Source organism: Hypanus sabinus, chromosome 8 (genome assembly GCF_030144855.1).
Source record: "Hypanus sabinus isolate sHypSab1 chromosome 8, sHypSab1.hap1, whole genome shotgun sequence".
NCBI lineage: Eukaryota > Metazoa > Chordata > Chondrichthyes > Myliobatiformes > Dasyatidae > Hypanus > Hypanus sabinus.
In genome coordinates this window covers 91,132,612-91,154,830 of record NC_082713.1, presented here as the reverse complement: position 1 = coordinate 91,154,830, position 22,219 = coordinate 91,132,612, and the positions used below count along the sequence as shown (strand labels likewise).

The following is a 22,219-nucleotide window of genomic DNA, read 5'->3' as shown; positions in this document are numbered from 1 at the left end:
GGATTGGAAAGCTTTTAAAACCAACAAAAGACAACTAAAAAAAGTTATAAAAAAGTAAAGATGTAAAGTAAAGAGGATACCAAAAGTTTTTTCAGATACATTAAGTGTAAAAGAGAGGTGAGAATGGATATTGGATCACTGGAAAACGATGCTGGAGAGGAAGTAATGGGGAACAAGGAACTGGTGGGTGAACGGAATAAGTATTTTGCGTCAGTCTTCACTGTGGAATGCTCTAGCAGTATGGTGGAAGTTCCAGGTTTCAATGGTCATGAAGTCTGTGAAGTTACCATAACCAGAGAGAAAGCTCTTGGGAAACTAAAAGGTCTGAAGGTGGACAAATCACTAGGACCAGATGGTGTACAATCCAGGGTTCTGAAAGAGGTGGCTGAAGAGATTGTGGAGGCATTTGTAATGATTTTAAAGATTCACTAGATTCTGAAATAGTTCCGGAAGACTGGAAAGTTGCAAATGTTGCAAACTCTTCAAGAAGGGAGAGAGGCAGAAAAAAGGAAACTATAGGCCAGTTAATCTGAATACAGTTGTTGGGAAGATGTTGGAGTTAATTATTTGGGATGAGGTCTCAGGGTATGTGAAGCCACTTGATAAAATAGGTCATAGTCAGCATGGGTTCCTCACGGCAAAATCTTGCCTGACAAATCTGTTGGAATTCTTTGAAGAAATAACAAGCAGGATAGACAAAGGAGAATTGGTTGATGTTGTGTATGTGGATTTTCAGAAGTCCTTTGACAAGGTGCCACGCATGAGACAGCTCCTATATCTGATGTCTTATGGTTACTGTGTTTGGCTCTGAGGCTCAGAGAAAGGGTAAAATCAGGCAGAGCATTAGTGAGAGGAGATTCTGTTAGGGGGATGGACAGGAGATTCTGTGCTGTGAAAGAGATGCCAAGATGGTGTGTTGTTTCCAAGTGCTAGGGTTCAGGATATCTCAGAGCGGCTGTAGAATATTCTCAAGAGGGAGTGTGAGCATCCAGAGGAGGTGGTGCACATTGGCATCAGTGACCTAGGGAGAAAGTGGAAAGGGTCCTACTCAGTCAGAATAGTGAGTTAGAAAAGAGGCTGAAGAGCAGGACCTCTTCCGTAGTAATCTCTGGATTACTCCCAGTTCAATGTGCTAGTCCGGAGAGGGATAGGATGAGAGTACAGATTAATTAGTGGCTGAGGAACTGGAGCAGCAGCAGGGTTTTAGTTTCTTTGATCATTCCAACCTTTCCTGGGCAGAGGTGACCTGTACTAGAGGGGCTGTTTGTACCACAAATGGAGGGGAACCACTACCTTGGAGGGGTGGAGAGGAAGGTAAAGGTCAGGCCAGGAAAAATAGGACAAAGTAGTAGATATCATGGGATGGAAAGCTTGAAGTGTGTGTATTTTAATGCTAGGAGTATAATGGGTAAAGGTGATGAGCAGATGGTGGGTGATGGGTAAAGGCTCCCTTTATTCCCACACTTTGCCTCTTGCCAATCAGCCACTGCTTTATCCATACTAGTATCTTTTCTATAATACCATGGACTCTGAACTTGTTAAGCAACCTTATATGTGGTACCTTGTCAAAGGCTTTCTGAAAATCAAAGCAACATTTAATGATTCTTCTTCGTCTATCCTGCTTGTTATTTCTTCAAAGAATTGCAACACATTTGTCAGGCAAGATTTTTCCTTAAGGAAACTATGTTGATTTTGGCCTATTATATTATGTGTCTCCAAGTATCCGAAAATTACATCCTAACAATCAACTCCAACATCTTCCCAACCACTGAGGTCAGACTAACTGGCTTGTAATTTTCTTTCTTCTGCCTCTCTGCTTTCTTGAAGAGCAGACTGACACATGCAATTTTCCAGTCCTCAGCAACCATGCCAGAATCTATTACTTCTTTAAAGATCATTATTTATGCCTCCACAATTTCTTCAGCCACCTCTTTCAGAAACCTGGGGTGTAGATCATCTGGTACCGGTGACATGTCAGTTCCCCAAGCACTGTCTCCCTAGTAATGATAACTTCACTCACTTATTCCCTTTGACATTCTTGAACTTCTGGCATACTATCAGAATGTGAAAAATGTTGCAAACTGCTTATTCAGTTAATCCACCATTTCCTTGTCCCCCATTACTACTTCTCCAGCACTGTTTCCCAGTGGTCCAATATCTACTCTTACCTCTCTTTTACACTCTATATTTCTGAGGAAACTTTTGGACTCCTCTTTAATATTATGTCTTGCTTACATTTGTTTTCCATCTTTCTTAATGGCTTTTCAGTTGCCTGCTGTTGATTTTCAAAAGTTTCCCAATTCTCTGACTTCCCACTAAGTATTTGATCTATTATATACCCGCTCTTTGACTTTGGCTTCTCTTTTCAGCCAAGGTCATCCTGACTTTACAGTATTTCTTCGTTAGGATGTGTCTGCTTCCAGACACTCCAAACACATCTGCTCTGCCATCATCCCTGCTGGTACTCCCTTCCAATCAATTTTGGCCAGCTCCTCTTATGTCTTTGCGATTTTGTTCCCTCCACAGTAATATTGATACATCTGATTTTAGCTTCTCCTTCTCAAACTGCAGGGTGAATTTTACTTTATTGTGATTATTGTCCCCTCAAGGTTACTTTACCTTAAGCTCTCTAATCAAATCCAGTTCATTGCACAACACCATTTCCAGAATAGCTGATCCCACAGTGGACTCCACCACAAACTGCTCCAAAAAGCCATCTCATAGGCATTCTACGAATCCCCCCTCTTGAGATACAACACTAACCTGATTTTCCCAATCTACATGCTTATTGAAATCCTCCCTGACTATCGTAACGTTGCCCCTTTGACATGCCTTTTTTAATGATTTCATTTTTTACCAGAAGAGCCACCCCACCCTCTCTGCCTACCTGCCTGTCCTTTCAATACAATGTCTATCCTTGGACGTTTTAGCTCCCAGCTATAACCTTCTTTCAACCATGATTCAGTGATTCAGTGTTACAATTTCATCTACATTATTCCGTATACTGTGTGCATTCAGATATAACACCTTCAGTCCTGTGTTCATCAGCCTTTTGGATTTTTCCCCCTTTCACATTGCAACACATCCCACTGACTGCAATTTTTCCTTATCATCGACCTTACCTTACTAGCAGTCTCACTACAGACTACATGTTTGTAAGCCAACTATCCCACCCTCAGCCCTATCATTACCATTCCTATCCTTGCAAAAACTAGTTTAAACACTCTTGAACAGCTCTAACAAACCTGTCAACAAGAACAAACACGAGGAAATCTGCAGATGCTGGAAATTCAAACAACACACACAAAATGCTGGTGGAACACAGCAGGCCAGGCGGCATCTATAAGGAAAAGCGCTGTCGACATTTCAGGCCGAGACCCTTTGTCAGGACTAACTAAAAGGAAAGATACTAAGAGATTTGAAAGTATTGGGGGGAGGGGGAAATGCAAAATGATAGAAGAAGACCAGAGGGGGTGGGATGAAGCTAAGAGCTAGAAAGATGATTGGCAAAAGTGATACAGAGCTGGAGAAGGGAAATGATCATGGGACGGGAGGCCTTGGGAGAATGAAAGGAGGTGGGGGGAGCACCAGAGGGAGATGGAAAACAGGCAGATGAAGCCACACTCAGGTTGGAGGAACAACACCTTATATACCAGCTGGGTATCTTCCAACCTGATGGCATGAACATTGACTTCTCTAACTTCCGTTAATGCCCCTCCTCCTCTTCTTACCCCATCCCTGACATATTTAGTTGTTTGTTTTTTTCCTCTCTCTCTGCCCATAACTCTGCTTGCTCTCCATCTCCCTCTGGTGCTCCCCCTTTCTTTCTCCCAAGGCCTCCCGTCCCATGATCCTTTCCCTTCTCCAGCTCTGTATCATTTTTGCCAATCACCTTTCCAGCTCTTAGCTTCATCCCACCCCCTCCGGTCTTCTCCTATCATTTTGCATTTCCCCCTCCCTTCCTTGCAGTTAGTCCTGACAAAGGGTCTCGGCCCGAAACGTTGACAGTGCTTCTCCCTATAGATGCTGCCTGGCCTGCTGTGTTCCACCAGCATTTTGTGTGTGTTGTCTACAAGAATATTGCCCCCACTCCTTGGTTTAGATTTAACCCATCCCTTTTGTACAGGTTGTACCTTCCCCAGAAGAGATTGCAATGATCCATAAATCTGACACCCTACCCTCTGCACCAATTCCTCAGCCAAATCATCTTATTCTTGCCCTCACTGGCCCAAGACACAGGCAGCGATCCAGAGGTTACTCCCCTGACAGTTATGCTATTCAGCTTCCTACCTAGATGCCTAAGATCTCTCTTCAGGACCTCCTCACCTTTCCTACTGACATTATTGGTGCCAATATGTACCAAGATTTATGACTGCTCACCTTCCCCCTTTAGAATGCAGTGGTCCCAATCCGAGACATCCCTGACCCTGGCACCTGGGAGGCAACACACCAAGTGGCTGTCTCTACTGTGTCTATATCATCTTGTTTCTATTCTTTTAACTATGGAGTCTTCTTTCACCACTGCAGCCCTCTTCACTTTTCTTCTCTTCTGACCTACTGTGCCAGACTCACTGCCAGACACCCAGTCGCTGCAGCTCCCCCCGGTAGTTCATCCCCCCTCAACAATATTCATGCTTATTATTGAGAGGGAATGGCCACTGGGTTACTCTACACTGGCTGCCCATTTCCATTCCTTCTTCTGAGAGCCACACAGTGACCTGCTTCCTGCAACCTGGGGGTAGCTCCTACCTATCACTTCCTCAGTCTATTGTATAATCCTAAGATAACCAAGCTGCAGCTCCAGTTCCTTAACGTGATGAGATACAGTTTGGTCCACCTGGAGCAGATGTGGTTTTCTGGCAATCTAGAGGTCTCCCAGGAATACCACTTCTCAAAAATTGAACAAAACACAGCCCCTAGATCCATTTGCACCACACAAACTGTCCCTGGGGCCATTCTCAGTGTTCTAACTGTGTCCTAGGGCCATTCTCAGTGGTCTAACTGTGTCCTGGGGCCATTCTCAGTGTTCTAACTGTGTCCTGGGGCCATTCTCAGTGTTCTAACTGTGTTCTGGGGCCATTCTCAGTGTTCTAACTGTGTCCTGGGGCCATTCTCGGTTCATTAACTGTGTTCTGGGGCCACTCTCACCACACTGTACCCTGGGTCCGTTCTCACCACACTAACTGTGCCCTGGAGCCATTCTCAGTTCAGTAACTGTGTCCTGGGGCCATTCTCAGTGTTCTAACTGTGTCCTGGGGCCATTCTCACTGTACTAACTGTGTCCTGGGGCCATTCCCAGTTCACTAACTGTGTCCTGGGGCCATTCTCACTTCTCTAACTGTGTTCTAGGGCCTTCCTCACTTCTCTAACTGTGCCCTGGATCCATTCTCCATTCACTAACTGTGTTCTGGGGCCATTCTCACCATGCTATCTGTTTCCTGGGGCCATTCTCACCACACTGTACCCTGGGTCCATTCTCACCACACTAACTGTGTCCTGGGGCCATTCTCACTGCACTAACTGTGTCCTGGGGCCATTCTCACTGCACTAACTGTGTCCTGGGGCCATTCTCACTGCACTAACTGTGTCCTGGGGCCATTCTCACTGTACTAACTGTGTCCTGGGGCCATTCCCAGTTCACTAACTGTGTCCTGGGGCCATTCTCACTTCTCTAACTGTGTTCTAGGGCCATTCTCACTTCTCTAGCTGTGCCCTGGATCCATTCTCCATTCACTAACTGTGTTCTGGGGCCATTCTCACCATGCTATCTGTTTCCTGGGGCCATTCTCACCACACTGTACCCTGGGTCCATTCTCACCACACTAACTGTGTCCTGGGTCCATTCTCACCACACTGTACCCTGGGTCCATTCTCACCACACTAACTGTGTCCTGGGGCCATTCTCACTGCACTAACTGTGTCCTGGGGCCATTCTCACTGCACTAACTGTGTCCTGGGGCCATTCTCACTGCACTAACTGTGTCCTGGGGCCATTCTCACTGTACTAACTGTGTCCTGGGGCCATTCCCAGTTCACTAACTGTGTCCTGGGGCCATTCTCACTTCTCTAACTGTGTTCTAGGGCCATTCTCACTTCTCTAGCTGTGCCCTGGATCCATTCTCCATTCACTAACTGTGTTCTGGGGCCATTCTCACCATGCTATCTGTTTCCTGGGGCCATTCTCACCACACTGTACCCTGGGTCCATTCTCACCACACTAACTGTGTCCTGGGGCCATTCTCACTGCACTAACTGTGTCCTGGGGCCATTCTCACTGCACTAACTGTGTCCTGGGGCCATTCTCACTGCACTAACTGTGTCCTGGGGCCATTCTCACTGTACTAACTGTGTCCTGGGGCCATTCCCAGTTCACTAACTGTGTCCTGGGGCCATTCTCACTTCTCTAACTGTGTTCTAGGGCCATTCTCACTTCTCTAGCTGTGCCCTGGATCCATTCTCCATTCACTAACTGTGTTCTGGGGCCATTCTCACCATGCTATCTGTTTCTTGGGGCCATTCTCACCACACTGTACCCTGGGTCCATTCTCACCACACTAACTGTGTCCTGGGTCCATTCTCACCACACTGTACCCTGGGTCCATTCTCACCACACTAACTGTGTCCTGGGGCCATTCTCACTGCACTAACTGTGTCCTGGGGCCATTCTCACTGCACTAACTGTGTCCTGGGGCCATTCTCACTGTACTAACTGTGTCCTGGGGCCATTCTCACTGTACTAACTGTGTCCTGGGGCCATTCCCAGTTCACTAACTGTGTCCTGGGGCCATTCTCACTTCTCTAACTGTGTTCTAGGGCCATTCTCACTTCTCTAGCTGTGCCCTGGATCCATTCTCCATTCACTAACTGTGTCCTGGGTCCATTCTCACCACACTAACTGTGTCCTGGGGCCATTCTCACCACACTAACTGTGTCCTGGGGCCATTCTCACTGCACTAACTGTGTCTTAACAAAGTATGAATGAAGAAAAAAGAAATAGAAGAAACTTACCAGATACTTACCTTGCACAAGCCTGATGGCCAAAACCACTCCACACTGGCCCACTCACACAATGACTGCTCTACCGGTCCCTGCCTTTTTTTAATTCACCATTCCAATGAATCCCATTCACTGATTGCGTGCTGTCCAACTCCCAACCTGCCTTGAAGTGCTGCCTTTTTAAATTTTCACCCACGAACCTGAGTGAAATTGCCTCTTCTTCTCGTGCTTCCGCTCATTGATAGTGCATAGTCCGCGTGGAGGGTTTTTTAAGACCAATTGCACAGAGTACAGGTCAAGGATGGTGAGTGAGAGGAAGGAAAAGTATGGCAATGCCAGAGAACCTTGGAGGCTGACAGAGGTGATGAACTTAGCATGAAAAATAATTGTACGTAACACTTAGGAAGCTACAATCAAATAAAGAATTCAGAAAAGAAAGGAATTAGGAAAACCAGAAGGGGCCATTAAAGTCCTTGGAGAGTAGGATTAAAGAGAATCCCAAGGCATTCTATACATACATCAAGATAAGGATGACTAGTATGAGGGTAGGAGCACTACAGGATAAAGGGGGGAATATCTGCTTGGATAAGGGAAACATGGGTGAATTCTTCATAAGAACTTTACATCAGTATTTATCAAGGAGAAGGACAGGGAGGGTAGGGAGACCAGTGCTGAGCATATTGATATGCAGGGACAATTCAAGGTAAAGGAGGAGGTAATGTTAAAGAGCATTCAGCTAGAGAGGTCCCCAAGGCCTGATGGGATATATCTCAAGTTATTGAGAGAGGCAAGTAAGGAGACTGATCAATATCTTTGTGTCCTCTCTAGCCAGGGGTGAAATCCTGGAAGACTGGATGAGTAGCTAATGTGGTTCCATTGTTCAAGAAGGGAATGAGGAGAATCCTGGAATTCTCCCTGGTAAGACCAGTGAGTCTCACGTCAGTGGTGGGGAAGTTACTGGAGAGAAATCTTAGGGAGAGTCAGCATTGCTTTGTAGGTGGTAAGTTGTGTCTGACTTACTTGATAGAAGTTTTCTGATGAGGTGATGAGGGTCATTGATGAAGTACAGTTGGAACGTCTCTCATAGGAGGTTCATCCAGAAGTTTAAGGCGCATGAGATCCAAGGTGAATTGCTCATTTGGATTTGGAACTGCCTAGCCCACTGAAGACAAAGATTAGTGGTCAAGGAGACTTACTCTAGCAGAAGTTCTGTGATTAGGCATGTTCCACACTGGGACCTCTGCTGTTTGTGGTGTACATAAATGACCCGGATGAAAACGTAGATGGGTGAGTTATTAAGTTTGCAGATTATATGAAGATTGGCAGTGTTGTGAATAGCATAGTACACTGTCAAAGAATACAACAGGATATAGAACAGTTGCAGATGTGGGTGGAGAAATGTCAGATGAAGTTTAACCTGGCCAATTGTGAAGTGTTGCTCCTTGGTAGGTAAAATGCAAATAGATAGTACACTGTTAGGGTGAAGATCCTTAATAGTACTGATGAGCAGAGGGTTCTTGGGATCCAAGTTGATAGTTCCCTGAAAGCAGCAACACAGGTTGAAAGGGTGGTTAAGAAGACAAATGGCAAGCTGCCTTTATTAGTCAAGGCATTGAGTTCAAAAGTCAGGAAGTTATGTTGCAGCTTTCTAAAACTCCAGTTAGGCTGCATGTGGACCATTGCATACAGTTCTGGTCACCCCATTACAGGAAAGGTGATGAGGTTTTGGAGAGAGTGCAGAAGAGGTTTACTAGGATGTTATCTCAATTAGAGGGCATGTGGTTTAATGAGAGGTTAAACAAACTTGAGTTGTTTTCTCTGGAGTGCTGGGGCTGAGGGGAGATCTGATAGAGGCATTTAAGATTTTGAGAGGCATAGATGGAGGAGACAGACTTTTTCCAATGGTTTAAATATCTAATACCAGAAAGCATGTATTCAAGATGAGAAGGGGTAATTTCAAAGATGATGTGTTGGGCAAGTCTTTTTTACACAGAGCGGTGGGTGTCTGTAATATGCTGCCTGGGTGGTGGTAGAGGTGAATATGTTGAGGATTTTTTAAGAGATGTTTAGATAGACATGAATATGTGGAAAAGGGAAGGCTATGGACATTGTGTAGGCAGAAGAGGTAGCCATTTGATTACTAATTTAATTGGGTTAGCACAACATTGTGGCCTGAATGGCCTGTTCCGGTGCTGTACCTCATTGTAGAATACATTGATTTCTGAACCTTGAAACTTTTGAATTCCATATCGAAGGATAAAGGTTTTAATGGGTTCATCAGAACTTTGAAAGGTTAGAAAAATAATAGCACTCTCAGATCACTACTGGCTTCCAAAAAGAAATTTAATTTGCTTCTGGCAATCTTTCCAAGGGAGAGCTGGAAACAACAATAGAAGCCATGAAGGATATAAGAAACTTGTTCTGCCAGCTAACTCGAGCTTCTTAGCCTATTCTTTCAAATACCATGAAGCCAAACATATTGACCCACTCCCACCCCAGTGCTCCTCCCCCTTTTCTTTCTTTCATGGGCTTCTGTCCTCTCCTATCAGACTTCCCCTTCTCCAGCCCTGCATCTCTTTCACAAATCAACTTTCCAGCTGTTTACTTCACTCCTCCCCCTCCCAGTTTCACCTATCACCTTACGTTTCTACCTTCCCTCCCCTCACCTTTTAACTCTACTCCTCATCTTTTTTTTTCTCCAGTCCTGCTGAAGGGTCTCAGACCAAAATGTTGACTGTACTCTTTTCCATAAATGCTGCCTAACCTGTTGAGTTCCTATAGAATTTTGTGTATGGTGCCTGGATTTTCAGTATCTGCAGATTTTCTCTTGTTTGTGACTGAAAACCTGTTTCAGAATATTCCTGAGAAATTCTAGAAACATTCCTTAAATGTTTACTAACTTAATATTTAAAGATTTTAAGTCTCAGAAAGATTAGCAAATTATTTTATTGCAAAAATTAATTTTATATGATTAAACACTTACCCAAAGCTTATGGAAATTCCCTTCCATTCCACCTCAGTGATAAAAAAAAGTTGTGCCTCCTTTTTACTGATGCACAGTTGTTCAGTGAGTTTGGAAGTTACATAGGAAGCAGTGAACTCTTGTGCTGAGATCTACAAAGAAGTATCAGTCAGATTGCAGCCTGTTTCCCACATCTGTCCACACATTCACAAAACTTGCTGAGAGCCACAATGTAGTGATTTTGAAAGCTGGCCCATCAACTAACTTCTCAGAAATATCAGTTGACAACTTTTCCTTCTCTTTCTATCTGGCATTTTCCAGTCCGCAAACTATCAACATCTACTTAAGTACATTTGAAGTAAATGTAGTATTTGAAGTGGATTTGTCAGAACAATTTGTAAAGATTGCGATTGTCACAAATAGCACAAGGTATTTAGAGATTAATTTTGTAAAATTAAAATTGCTACCAACAGCTAAATTTGCATCCTGTTTAATGAGACATACTCTGACCAAGGTTTATGTTGACTTTTGTCCTGCACTGATCTTCACCCGAGTTCTTGAATTATTCTTTACAAAACAAGTTGTATAAGTTGCATTCTTGTTTATTCTTCAATTTTCTTTAACAATAGCTAGTTTTAGGGGGAATTCCTTAAAGAATGACAAAGCAAATAATAAATAAATTGCAGATAGCTCACTTTATGATAACAATGGTGAACAAAATCACTGTTTCTAATCATGTTTAAGAAAAATAAGCAATGAAAATCATTACCCAGATCTTTAATCCATAATTCGTGGATTGTAAAGCATGACAGGAACAAGCCTTCAGCTTACGATATCTATGTTGACCATGATGCCAGTTTAAACTGCCTGCTCATTGTCTATATCTCTCAATTCCCTACCTGTTCATGTGCCTTTCTGAATGCCTTTTGCACATTCCCTGTAATATCTGCTTCCACCATCTCCCTTGGTAGCACATTTCAGGCACATCTGTATCTGCATAAAAATAACTTACCTTATAAATCTTTAAACTTACCACCACCACCTTAACTCCATGCTTTCTGATATTTGATATTTCCGAAAGATTCTGACTTTTTACCCTATGATTCTCATAAATTTATATTCTTGTATCAGTTAGCTCCTTAGTCTCTAATTCTCTAGAGAAAACAGCTCAAACTCATCCAACTATTTATTCCTCTTACTAATACTATCTAATCCAGCATCATCTTAGTGAAACTTCTGCCCCTTCTCCAAGACTGCCATGCTCTCCTGTACTGTAGTTACCAGAACTGCACAGAATATTGTAAACTTTGCCTTATCATTATTTAATATGGTTGCAACACGATTGTCTGACTTTTCTACTCAATGCTCCAACAAATGAAGGTAAGTTTGCAGTGCACTAGTTGTACTACCCCGTCTATCTGTGTTGCCATTTTAAAACTTCACAAGTATTGGGAAATCATGGACACATAAGATATATAAAAAATTCCATTTATTGGCACAACTTACTTAGTATTGATTAACATTTGCTGGCTCTGATATAGATTGTTGTCTCATTTTGTTCTCATCAAAGAATTTCAAGCTTGGTTTCACAATATAACTTCTGTTGAGTGTGGTTATCTAAAGAACACCAGAAAAAAACAATAACTTATTATTTAAAATATATACCTCTACGTTAGATGGTAACATAAACAACTCTATATTGTTTTGCCATGTTCCCGTCACCTAATTATCAGTGCTGTTTCATTTTGACTGTTTTTCCAAGGCTTTGATTTTATACGAATTTGTTAACTGTGTGATCTTACAACTGTTGTGCCCAGATACAAATAATGGCTTGTTTAAGAGGTACATGACTGGCCAGTGAGCTCACCTTGGTTGATGATATTAGTCCATAGAGAAGCTCCTGCAGCTGTTGGTTCCAACAATCTTTGATCTTCTCCCTCCCACCCCCTATTATCACCTTCTCTTTCAAGCCCTTTTCACTCATTGTCCATCTTGCTTTTCTTTAAATGAATCATTGTTGTCTGCCATGGCCACTCCCTATATCAGTATGCTCCTTCTGGAGGACCAACGTTGGGACACACACTCAGAGGCCACTTTACTACATACCTCCTGTTCATGGTCTTCTGCTGCTGTAGTTCATCCACTTCCAGGTTCAACACGTTCAGAGATGCTCTTTTGCACATCACTGTGGCAACATGTGGTTATTTGAGTTACAGTACTGTCGCCTTCCTGTCAGCTTGAACCAGTCTGTCCACTCTCCCCTAACCTCTCTCATTTTCACCCACAGAACTGCCACTCACTGGATGTTTCCTGTTTCTCACACCATTCTCTATAAGCCCTGGAGACTGTTCTGGCTGAAAATTCCAGGAGATCAGCAGTTTCTGAGATACTCAAACCACCCCACCTGGCACCAATAATCATCCCGTGATCAAAGTTACTTAGATCGCATTTTTTGGATGTTTTGTCTGAACAGCAATTGAACCCCTTGACCATGTCTACATGTCTTTGTGCTTTGAATTGCTGCCACAAGATTGGCTGATTAGATATTTGTATTAATAATGTGGCCATTGAGGGTATGTAGTCTGCAAACCAAAGTCTCTTTGTCTGAAGATGATTTGTGGACTGCCTTCAAGACAGTTAATCCAAGGAAAGCATCTGTTCTGATGTATTGAAGACCTGCACCAAGCAACTGGCTGATATATTCACAGATATAGACAGACGGACATACTTTATTGATCCTGAGGGAAACTGGGTTTCATTACAGTCGCACCAACCAAGAATAGTGTAGAAATATAGTAATATAAGACCATAAATAATTAAATAACAATAAGTAAATAATGCCAAATGGAAATAAGTCCAGGACCTGCCTATTTGCCCAGGGTGTCTGACACTCCGAGGGAGGAGTTGTAAAGTTTGATGGCCACAGGTATGAATGACTTCCTATGATACTCTGTGTTGCATCTCAGTGGAATGTCCCTGACTGAATGTACTTGAATCTTTCACGCTGGCAGTGAGTGGTACTCACCTGCTTCAAGCAGGTTTCAATTGTACTGGTGCCCAAGAAGAGCGTGGTAACCTGGCTAAATGATTATTGCCCAGTGGCACTTACATCCCCAGTAATTAAGTGTTTTGAGAGGCTGGTGTTGAAGCATATCAGCTCCTGTCCTGACTTACATACATCCACTCCAATTTGCCTACAGAAGCACAGATGTTATCTTGTTGGCTCTTCACACAATCCTGGAACACCTGGACAGAAATATGCATACATACATCAGGATGCTCTTTATTGATTACAGTTCACAATTTAACACCATCATCCCCTCAAAGCTAATCAGGAAATTCCAAGACCTGGGCCTCAACACCCCATTGTGCAATTAGATCCTGGATTTCCTCACTTGCAGACCCCAGTTAATTCAGATTGGCAAAAACATCTTCTCCACAATCTCCATGATCTCCACAGGAGCACCACAGGGATGTGTACTTTGCCCCCTGTTCTACTCGCTTTGCACCTATGACTGTGTGACTAAGTACAGCTCCAACACCATTTACAAGTTTGCTGAAGACACCACTGTTGTGGGCTGTATCAAAGGGGGTGATGAATCATCATACAGGAGAGAGATTGAAAACTTGGCTGAGTGGTATAATAACACCAATCTCTCACTCAATGTCAATAAGACCAAGGGACTGATTGTAGACTTCAGGAGAGGGAAGCCACAGGTCCATGAGCCGGTAATCATTGGAGGATCACAGGTGGAGAGAGTCAGTAACTTTAAACTTCCTGGTGTCACTATCTCAAAAAACCTGTCCTGGATCCAGAATATAAATATTATTGTGAAGAAAGCATGACAGCAGTTCTACTTCCTCAGGAGTCTGGGGAGATTTGGCATGTCATCAAGAACCTTGGCAATCTTCTATAGATGTGTGGTGGAAAGTGTGCAGACTGGCTGCGTTATGGCCTGGTATGGGAACACCAATGCCTTTGAACAAAAAAATCCCACAAAAGGTAATTGATTCAGCCTAGTGCATTGTGGGTAAAACCCTCACAACCACTTAACACATCGACACGAAATGTTGCTGTAGAAAAGCAGCATCCATCATCAAAGATCCTCACTGTCTAGACCATGCTCGTTTCTTGCTGCTGCTATCAGGTAGAATGTACAACAGCCTCAGGACTCACACCGGGTTCAAGAACAGTTACTGAGCCTCAACCATCAGGTTCCTGAATGAAAGGGGATAGCTACACTCAATGAAGGACTTTCATAGTGTTATTTCATGCTTGTTATTTATTGCTATTTATTTATATCTGCATTTGCACGGTTTGTTTTCAGTTTATAGATCCTGTTTATAGTTACTGTTCTATACATTTGCTAAGTATGCCTGCATAAAAAGAACCCCAGGGTTGTATGTGGTGATATGTGTGTACTTCCAAAATAAATTTTACTTTGAAGTTCTTCATCTCAAAGTTCAAAGTAAATTTATTATAAAAGTACACACATGTCACCACATACAACCCTGGGAACACACACAAAATGCTGGTGGAATGCAGCAGGCCAGGCAGCATCTATAGGGAGAAGCGCTGTCAATATTTCGGGCCGAGACCCTTCGTCAGGACTAACTCTGAAAGGAAAGATAGTAAGAGATTTGAAAGTAGGAGGGGGAGGGGGAAATGCAAAATGATAGGAGAAGACCGGAGGGGGTGGGGTGAAGCTGAGAGCCAGAACGGTGATTGGCAAAAGGGATACAGAGCTAGAGAAGGAAAAGGATCATGTGACGGGAGGCCTAGGGAGGAAGAAAGGGGGAGGGGAGCATCAGAGGGAGATGGAGAACAGGCAGAGTGATGGGCAGAGAGAGAGAAAAGAAGGGGGAGGGGAAAAAACTAAATATATCAGGGATGGGATAAGAAGAGGAGGAGGGGCATTAACAGAAGTTAAAGAAGTCAATGTTCATGCCATCAGATTGGAGGCTACCCAGCCACTATATAAGGTGTTGTTCCTCCAACCTGAATGTGGCTTCATCTTGACAGTAGAGGAGGCCATGGGATCTGAGGGAGAGGGGATCATCAGCTCCTGGGCCCTCAGAGGCTCCATCTCCCTCTCGCCCCAACCCTCCCCTCTCCACTGACACCATCAGCCTCCCTCCCCTCTCTGATACCATCTCTCATCCATGCCGGGTCTTTACCATTCTCTCCGACCTTCAACTCTCTGAGGCAGAGTGCTCTGTCCTCAGTAAGGACCTCAGCTTTGTCCCCCTTCGCCCACATCTCAGTGAGTTCCACGTACGCCATGTTGCCAAACTCTTCTTGTGCGGGCTCCGTCTCCGAGCTTACTTCTTTGGCAAGGACTCTCCCACTCCCACCGATAACCCTGCTCCTCTTCAAGGACACCCCGCTCTGTTCTCCTGCCTGCTCTGGATCTCTTTATTGCTAATTGCCGACGGGACATCAACCGTCTCGACTTCACCACACCCTGTTCCAATTCCAACCTCACTCCTTCCGAACGCTCTGCTCTCCGCTCCCTCCGCACCAATCCCAACCTCACTATAAAACCTGCAGATAAGGGGGGGAGCTGTTGTAGTCTGGCGTACTGACGTCTACCTGACCGAGGCACAGCGACAACTCTCTGATACCTCCTCTTATTTACCCCTTGATCATGACCCCACTAAGGAGCACCAGACCACTGTCTCCTATACCATCACCAACCTTATCAGCTCTGTGGATCTCCCATCCACTGCCACCAACCTCAGAGTTCCCACACCCCACACTTCCCATTTCTACCTCCTACCCAAGGTCCACAAACCTGCCTGTCCAGGTAGACCTATTGTCTCAGCTTGCTCCTGCCCCATCAAACTCATTTCTGCATACCTCGATAATGTTATAGCCCCCTTGTTCAATCCCTTCCCACCTATGTTTGTGACACTTCTCACACTTTGAATTTTTTCAATGATTTTAAGTTCCCTGCCCCCACCGCCTTATTTTCACCATGGACATCCAGTCCCTATATACCTCCATCCCCCACCAGGACGGTCTCAAAGCTCTCTGCTTCTTTTTGGATTCCAGACCTAACCAATTCCCCTCTACCACCACTCTCCTCTGTCTAGCAGAATTAGTTCTTACTCTCAATAATTTCTCCTTTGGCTCCTTCCACTTCCTTCAAACCAAAGGTGTAGCCATGGGCACCTGCATGGATCCCAGTTATGCCTGTCTTTTTGTTGGCTTTGTGGAACAGTCCATGTTCCAAGCATATACGGGTATCCGTCCCCCTCTTTTCCTTCGCTACATTGATGACTGCATTGGCGCTGCCTCCTGCACGCATGCTGAGCTCGTTGACTTCATTAACTTTGCCTCCAACTTTCACCCTGCCCACAAATTTACCTGTCTATTTCTGACACCTCCCTCCCTTTTCTTGATCTTTCTTTCTCCATCTCTGGAGATGGCTTATCTACTATAAGCCTACAGACTCTCATAGCTACCTGGACTATTCCTCTTCCCACCCTGTATCTTGCAAAAATGCCATCCCCTTCTCACAATTCCTCCGTCTCCACCACATCTGCTCTCAGGATGAGGCTTTTCATTCTAGAATGAAGGAGATGTCTTCCTTTTTTAAACAAAGGGGCTTCCCTTCTTCCACCATCAACTCTGCTCTCAAACGCAACTCTCTCATTTCCCACACATCTGCCCTTACCCCATCTGCCCACCAGCCCACTCGGGATAGAGTCCCCCTTGTCCTCACCTACCAGCCCACCAGCCTCCGGATCCAACATATAAGTCTCCGTAACTTCCGCCACCTCCAACGGGACTACCAGGCACATTTACTCTCCCCCTGCCCCCTTTCCGCTTTCTGCAGGGATCGCTCCCTACGCGACTCCCTTGTCCATTCATCCCCCCCAACCCTTCCCACCGATCTCTCTCTTGGCACTTATCCTTGTAAGCGGAACAAGTGCTACACCTGCGCTTACACTTCCTCCATCACCACCATTCAGGGCCCCAGACAGTTCCTCCAGGTGAGGCAACACTTCACCTGTGAGTCGGCTGGTGTGGTATACTGTGTCTGGTGCTCCCGGAGTGGCCTTTTATATATATTTGTGAGACCCGACGCAGACTGGGAGACCATTCCGCTGAACACCTACGCTCTGTCCGCCAGAGAAAGCAGGATCTCCCAGTGACCACACATTTTAATTCCATGTCCCATTCCGATTCTGATATGTCTATCCATGGCCTCCTATACTATCAAGATGAAGACACACTCAGGTTGGAAGAACAACACCTTATCTACCGGCTGGGTAGCCTCCAACCAGATGGCATGAACATTGAACTTCTCTAACTTCCGTTAATGCCCCTCCTCCCCTTCTTACCCCATCCCTGATATATTTAGTTTTTTTTTCCCTTCTCCTTTTTTTTCTTTTCCTCTCTGCCCATCACTCTGCCTGTTCTCCATCTCCCTCTGGTGCTCCCCTCCCTCTTTCTTTCTCCCTAGGCCTCCTATCCCATGATCCTTTCCCTTCTCTAGCTCTGTATCCCTTTTGCCAATCACCGTTCTGGCTCTCAGCTTCACCCCACCCTATCTTCTCCTATCATTTTGCATTTTCCCCTCCCCCTCCTACTTTCAAATCTCTTACTATCCTTCCTTTCAGTTAGTCCTGACGAAGGGTTTCGGCCCGAAACATCGACAGTGCTTCTCCCTATAGATGCTGCTTGGCCTGCTGTGTTCCACCATCACTTTGTGTGTGTTGCTTGAATTTCCAGCATCTGCAGATTTCCTCGTGTATACAACCCTGGGGTTCTTTATCTTTCAGGAATTCTCAATAAATCTTATAGCCATAATAGAATCAGTACTCAATAGGGCGGACAAACAGTGTGTAAAAATCATCACTGCAAATACAAATAAACAAACAACAAATATTGAGAACATGAGATGAAGAGTCCTTAAAAATAGGTCCATAGATTCTGGGAACATTTCAGTGATGATGTGAAGTTGCATGAAGTTATGCCCTTTGGTTTAAGAGCCTGATGGTAGTGGGGTTCCTGAACCCAGTGGTGGGAGTCTTGAGGCTTCTGTACACTTTCCATGATGGCAGCAGTGAGAAGAGAGCATATTCTGGTGGTGGGGGTCACTGATGATGGATGCTGCTTTCCTGTGACAATGCTTCACGTAGATGTGCTCAATGGTGGGAGGCTTTACCTGAGATGGACAGAGGTGTATTCATACTTCTTGTAGGATTTTCCATTCAAGGTCATTGGTGTTTCCATACCAGGCTGTGATGCAGCCAGTCAATATACTCTCCACCACACATCTATAGAAATTTGTCAAAGTTTTAGATGTCATGCCAAACCTTCGCACTCCAAAGGAAGTAGAGATGCTGCTATGATTTCTTCGTAATTGCACTGAGCCTATGGCAGGTCCTCCAAAATAATCACACCAAGGAATTTGAAGTTACTGATCCTCTCCACCTCAGAACTTCCGATCAGGACTGGCTCATGGACCTCTGTTTTTTTTTACTCCTGAAGCCAATAATCAGCTCCTTCGTCTTGCTGACACTGAGTGAGAGGTTGTAGTTTTGGCACCACTCAGCCAAATTTTCAATCTTGCTCCTATATGCTGATTCGTCACCAGCTTTGATTCAGCCTAAGACAATGGTGTTGACAGAGAACTTGAATATGACATTAGAGCTATACTTAGCCACACAGTCGTAAATGTAAAGTGAGTAGAGCAGGGGGCTGAGTATACAGTCCTATGGTGTACCTGTGCTGGTGGAAATTGTGCAGGAGATGTTGTTGCTAATCCGAACTGACAGGGGTCTGAAAGTGAGGAGATCGAGGATCCAAATGAACAATGGGGTGTTGAGGCCAAGGTCTTGAAGCTTAAAGAGCATCCTGATATACGTAGCTTTGCTGTCCAGATGTTCCAGGGTTGAGTAAAGAGCCAGTGAGATGGCATCTGCTGTGGACCTGTTGTTCTGGTGGGCATATTGGAGTGGATCCAAAATCACATCTCAGGAGTTGTTATGTCTCACCATCAACCTCTCCAAACACTTCATCATGGTGGCTGTAAGTGCTTTTGGACAATAGTCTTTAAGGCAAGCTAACACATTTGTCTTGGGCACCGGTATAATTGAAGCCTGTACCTCGTCTGCTGAGGAGAGAGGCTAAAGATCTCAGTAAACTCTCTAGCCAGCTGGTCATCATAGGTGTCCAGCTGATATATTACTTTGTAGAATAAGGCATTGTTATCTCTCCATTGCTGATGCCACGTATGGCAAGAATATCCAGCATTTCCTGTTTGACTCTTCACTACTCTGCCAATCTCTCTCTACCTGTTCTAACTACTGTGTACTGTATGTATCATTTTAAATGAGGAATCAGATGCCTCTTTATCCTCACTACTCCAAGGAGAGCATCATCTGCATCTCCAGTCAATTTAAAGCCGCCCATCCCTGAGATCAATTTGGGAAATCCCTTCTATACCATGTCTAAAGCCTTTGCATTTTTTTTGAAGGTGCAGAACTCACAAGTAGAATAGTTTCAGTTGAACCAGTGTCTTAAAAGGCCTGATTATAATTTCCTTACCCTTAGCTTTGTGTCTTTATGTATAACTCTACAGGTCCTATATGCCTTTAAAATCAGCTTTTCCACCTCCCAACAAATTACATTGATATCCTCCAATCCCTTTCCTACCATTTTTTCTGTAATTATGTCTCCTCAGTCTATCTTCTTACTTTGGTAGACAAAGTAACATACCATTTCTATGCTCACTCGATCAGACAATTTGCACGTCATCAATTATTGACCTCACGATTCAACACATAAAGCTAATTCACTAATCAGCTTCTTCTGTCATTAGTCAACACTGGGCATGTTCACTGATGACTGCACAATGCTCAATACCACTTGCAACTACTCAGCAAGATGAACAAGTTCAGATCTGCACACAGCAAGATCTAAACATCATTTAGGCATGGCCTGAGAATTAACAACTCAAGACTGTCATGCAATGACTATGTCCCTTAAGAGAGAGTTTAAGCACCCACCCTTGACATTTAAGGGCATTATCATCACAAAGCTACATGCAGAGGCTGCCTATCTTGAATCAAATGACTCATGTCCTGCCAGCGCAGATCGCTTTTGTCATATACAAGGCACAAGTGTGGAGTATGTCCAAATACTCTGCTATTGCTGAGTGGTTGATTGATTGATAGCCCATCAACCACCATCTATTCCCTCCATCATTGACAGAAAGCAACAGCAAATGTGTACTTACTCACAAATTACACTGCAGTTCCTCACCAATGCTACCCTGAGGTACCTCCCAAATTTGTAACCTCCAGCACCAAGGAGAAGGATAGCAGAGACACGGAAATGTCACCCCTGCAGTTTATCCTTCAAGTCACACGTTTTCACACAGAGTTCAAAGGAGGTGTACAGGGCAAGTGTGTTTTTTTTCACACCAAGAGTGGTAGGTACCTGGAATACATTACCAGGGCTGGTGGTGGAGCAGATACAATAGAAACATTTAACAAGCTGAGAGATAGGCTAATGAGTTGGCAATCAACGTCAGAGCTGTGTAAAGAGTTACCTTTTAATCAGATTTCAAAGGCAGAGTTTTGCTGCAGTTTCTGCAGGTGAATAATTCAAGTGCAAATGGAGCGGCCATTCTTTGCTCGGCCATTTACTTGTTTACAGTGGCTTTGGCTCATCAGGTTTGGTGAGATACACTGTCCAGTAAGTTACTCTCTCTCTGTCCCTATTTGTTTATTCCTCATGTTTGGACATGGTAGATTACTGAGAATGGCTCCTGGGGCAGTGGTCTGACCTGCATGTGGGATGTGGGGAAGTCTGGGAGATGTCTAGTCTCCCAGATAAACACATCTGCATCATGTGCACCCAGTTGCAGCTCCCGAGAGAACGTGTTAAGGAACTGGAGCTGCAGCTCGATGATCTTCAACTCATACAGGAGAATGAGGAGGTGACAGACAGGAGTTACAAGAAGGTAGTTACCCTGAGGTTGCAGGACACAGGTAACTGGGTGACCGTCAGCAGAAGGAGGGGAAATGCACAGCCAGTGCAGAGTACATCTATGGCCATTTCACGCAATAATAATTATACAACTTCAGATGCTATTGAGGGGGACGACTTACTAGAGGGAGCCATGGGGACTGGGTCTCTGGCACTGAATCTGGTGCTGTGGCTCAGAAGAGCAGAGAGGTGAAAAGGACTGTGGTGTTGATAGGAGATTCCCTAGTCAGAGGAACAGAGATGAGATTTTGTGGATGAGATGGAGACAACTGAATGGTATGTTGCCTCCCTGGTGCCAGGATCAGGGATGTCTCAGATCGTGTCCATGCATTCTTAAGGGGAAGGGTGAGCAGCCAGAAGTCTTGATACATACTGGAACAAACGGCAAAGGTAGACAAGGTGAGAGGTCCTGAAGAGAGATTTTAGGGAGCTAGGTAGAAAGCTGAGAAACAGGACCTCCAGGATTGTAATCCCCAGATTGCTGCCTGTGTCTTGTGCCAGTGAGGGTGAGAATTGGATGATTTGGCAGGTGAATGTGTGGCTGAGGAACTGGTGCAGGAAGCAGGGGTTCAGATGTATGAATCATTGGGACCTCTTCTCAGGAAGGTATGACCTGTACAAAAGGGATGGGTTACACCTGAACCAGAGGGAGTCAGATATCCTTGCAGGAAGGTTGTCAGGAGTTCAGGTAGGTTTAAACAAATTTGACAGCGGGCTGGGAACAGGAATGATAGTGCTGAAAATGAGGGTGTTGGTTTACAGAGGCAATGTGTAATGAGACTCCTAGGGCAAGGAGATGCTGTTGATGGGGCATAATTACAGTCAACAGCATGAGTTGCAATGTAAAAGGTGACAAATTTGAAAAGGATAAAAACATGACTGAAGGTGTTGTAACTGAATGTTCACAGTATACGGAATAAGGTCGATGAACTTGTAGCACAGTTGCAGATTGGCAAGTATGATGTTGTGGGCATCACTGAATCATGGCTGAAAAAAATATTGTAGCTGGGAACTTAATGACCGAGGATACACATTGTATCGAAAGGACAGGCAGGAAGGCAGAGGGGGCAGCATTGCTCAGTTGGTAAAAAATGAAATTAAATCATTAGAAAAAGGTGACATAGGATCAGAAGGTGGTGAATCATTGTGGATAGAGCTAGGAAACTGCAAGGGTTAAAAGACCCTGATGGGAGTTTCATAGAGATCCCCAAACAGTCGTGAGGATGTGGCCTACAAATTGCAATGGGAGATAG

At 44.4% G+C, this 22,219-nt stretch overlaps 1 protein-coding gene across 5 annotated transcripts in view; it reads right to left on the bottom strand.

Moving 5' to 3' along the window:
• Positions 1-22,219, bottom strand: part of LOC132398286 (probable G-protein coupled receptor 174) — a 169,309-nt gene that overhangs the window by 9,375 nt on the left and 137,715 nt on the right. For 3 of the 5 annotated variants that reach the window (XM_059977478.1, XM_059977480.1, XM_059977481.1), the window contains exons 2-3: positions 11,465-11,575; positions 9,980-10,110 (exon numbers count right to left, since the gene is read on the bottom strand). The gene's annotated coding sequence lies outside the window, so the exon portion shown is untranslated. Of the gene's footprint in view, positions 1-8,016; positions 8,270-9,979; positions 10,111-11,464; positions 11,576-22,219 lie in introns of those variants that run through there. The other 2 variants (XM_059977479.1, XM_059977483.1) reach the window with 2 other exon arrangements.